The 3165-nt window shown below is 40.6% G+C and overlaps 1 non-coding gene across 1 annotated transcript; it reads right to left on the bottom strand.

Annotated features, from left to right (window-relative positions):
- Positions 1-727: 727 nt before the first annotated feature.
- LOC119920636 lies at positions 728-865 on the bottom strand. The gene has a single exon (XR_005448367.1). It is a non-coding gene; the product is annotated as a small nucleolar RNA SNORA7 (small nucleolar RNA).
- Positions 866-3165: the final 2300 nt, after the last annotated feature.

The following is a 3165-nucleotide window of genomic DNA, read 5'->3' as shown; positions in this document are numbered from 1 at the left end:
GAAAACAAAGCAGCAGTGAAGGATGCATAAAATAAGATCTTATTTTCAAAGTGATAGTGGAATCTTCCATCAGGAACGAAAGATAGCCTTGGTCCTGAGAACTACTCAGAGGAATTGATGATAGTGTTAGTGGTTTATATTGCACTAGCTTTGTTCCCTTTGGGGCACGGAGTGCAACGCATACGTAGGTTGGTAGGGGTCCAGTAAAGTGCATTTACAGCCTTCACTCGTGTTAGCTTGTCTTGTCTTATGCTGTCGAGTCGTCTCCGACCCATAGCAATGCCATGGACACATCCTGTATACATGTATATATGTTTGTACATATTTATTACTCTATTTATTTATTTATTTATTTTACTTGTACATATCTATTCTATTTATTTTATTTTGTTAGTATGTTTGGTTTTGTTCTCTGTCTCCCCCTTTTAGACTGTGAGCCCACTGTTGGGTAGGGACTGTCTCTATATGTTGCCAACTTGTACTTCCCAAGCACTTAGTACAGTGCTCTGCACACAGTAAGCGCTCAATAAATACGATTGATGATGATGATGATGATCTCTCCCAGAATGGCCCACCTCCATCTGCAATCATTCTGGTAGTGCATCTATAGAGTTTTCTTGATAAAAATACAGAAGTGTTTGACCATTACTTCCTTCAATGCAGTAAACTCGAGTCTCTGCCCTTGCCTTTCTCCCATGCCGCTGCTGTCCAGCATAGGTGAGTTTTGACTTATAGCAGATTGCCTTCCACTTGCTAGCCACTGCCCAAGTTAGGAATGGAATAGGTATGCCTCTGCTTGACTCTCCCTCCCGTAGTCGAGACTGGTAGAGTACTGGAAACTCTCTAGATGTGACCCTGAGAGGGGGCCATGTTAGCTAGGTGTGGGCAAAAGTAGGTCTAGAACCCAGGTCTCCTGATGGACAGAGCAGTTCTCTCTCCACTGAACCAAAAAATGGATTACCTTGTCAAAATACTGTCTTCTCAGAGCAGTTGTTTTGTATTTTGGGATTGTCTTCTGCCTTCAGATTCTGTTGGACCAGTTTGAACAAGCATGAAGGAGCATGGCCTAGTTGAAAGATCAATCAATTGTATTTATCGAGCACCTACTGTGTGCAGAGCACTTTACAAAGCATTTGGGAATAGTACATTACAACAGAGGTGGTAGATGTGTGATCCCTACCCAAAAGGACCTCACAGATTACAGGGCCTGTGAGTCAGAGGACCTGTGTACTAATCCTAATTCCACCACTTGCCTATTGTGACACCTTGGGCAAGTTACTTAATCATTCATTCAATTGTATTTCTTGAGCACTTACTGTGTGTGGAGCACTCTGTACTAAGTGCTTGGGAGAATATAATACAACAATAAACAGACACATTCCCTGTCCACAAGTTTACAGTCTTAATTTCTCTGGGCCTTGGTTTCCTTATCTGTAAAATGGAGATTCAATTCCATTTCTCTCTTCCACTTACACTGTGTACCCCAGGTGGGACAGGGTTGGTGTCTGACCTGATTATCTTGTATCTCACCCAGTGCTTAGTACAGTGCTTGACACAGAAGCACTTAACATGCCATAGTGATTATTATAGTGATAATTTAAGAGAGGAAGGCCCTGCATGGAGCATATTGCCTTATACAATGTCCCTTTCAAAATTGGCTTCAAAATCCCTTAGAGGTTTGCTAATAATTATTCTAAGCCTAGTCTGTTCATTGGCCAGTAAACAAGGGTTTACCGAGCACGCATTGCACCGTAGTAGGTGGTTGGGGCATAATGATAATATGGTTTAATATAATTATAAAGCAAAGAGGGCAAAGGAGACATTTTAAGGATACAGTAAAACAAAGCCTCAGATAATGCTGCCATCACAGCTGAACACTGGGAGTCAATTACAGAGGACAGACTAGAATAGCATCTTGTAATCAAGAAAAGAGTGAATGTGGTTGGACAAACTCTTCAAAGACAGCAAGAACCAGCAAAAATACCGGTGCAGGATTGTGAGTCCATTACTGGCCCCAAGTGCACTCATGGGTGAACTTCACCACCAGTATGAAGGAGGACTCTCTATTATATGTAGATCTCTATGTATGATTCACCTAAAACCTTTAAAGCATTTAATATAGAACATACATCACTTGTAGAGTTCCCAAATTAGTCTTTTCTTCCAAATCCGTGAAATTGCTACAAGGAGACCTTTGCAGTTGTTACAATTTCTTCATCTGATCCATGGTGCTGGAAGATTTCTTAGATTTAAAATTAAACGGGTGAAAGGTTGTAGCTAGGGAGACCAATGAGGGAGATGTTGTAGTAATCAGTGACAAGAGGATAAGGACCTGGGGAGGGGATGAATTCAGGAGACATCCTAAAAGTAGATATGATGATTCAGAACCCCTTGGACATTAGGAGCATGAGACCATAATGAGACCAAAATGGAACTTCACAATGCACCAGTATTTGTTGTTACTGTCTTTGAAGAGTAGAATAACATTTTCACAGAAAGGCCTAGTTATTTTCAATTAAAAAAACTTAAGATAATTATCTTTTTTAAGGAGGTTTTGCAGCTATATCCAGAAAACTTACTGCCCCTCTCGTATTTCCACCGCATGGCTTGTCGGTGTCCTTTCAATGATAATTACAGACATCAATAATAACATTCCTTCTGCCTGCCTCTCTCACCCACTTCCTTCTGCCCTTTCCAGTCACTGGAGGCATTGATATGAACTCTTAAGAAGCTGGGGGAAATGACTGTCTCTCTCTTTTTTAAATTATCAAGGTCATTCTAGAAATATACACCCAGAAAAGCTAGAGCTCCGTTTGGCGGGGAGAAGAGCCAGGCTTACTTCTCTAACTTAGTTAAAAATAAACTCCCTTTCTGAGCTGAGCTGGCCTGTGGGAAATTTATTTTCATGGATTTATAAGCTCCTTGAAAATACGAATTTAACATATAAAACCTGAGAGACCCTTAATTACAGTATCCCTGGCCACGGCTGCAATAATGTTAATACTCTGAGTAAAGAAAAAGGCAGTAATATAATATAAAAACCACCTGTACAGCTTCATTAAACCTCTTCTAGGTGATAATCTGTTTCAGCAGGCATTGTTTTTAATTAGACCCTGCTTTTGAAAGCAAGGAGAGGGGTCAAATGAGGAGTGTTTTTATCAAAAC

The sequence above is a fragment of the Tachyglossus aculeatus genome, chromosome X1 (assembly GCF_015852505.1).
Source record: "Tachyglossus aculeatus isolate mTacAcu1 chromosome X1, mTacAcu1.pri, whole genome shotgun sequence".
Classification (NCBI taxonomy): Eukaryota; Metazoa; Chordata; class Mammalia; order Monotremata; family Tachyglossidae; genus Tachyglossus; species Tachyglossus aculeatus.
The sequence above is the reverse complement of the archived record's forward strand: the minus strand, read 5'-3'. Positions and strand labels throughout refer to the sequence as shown.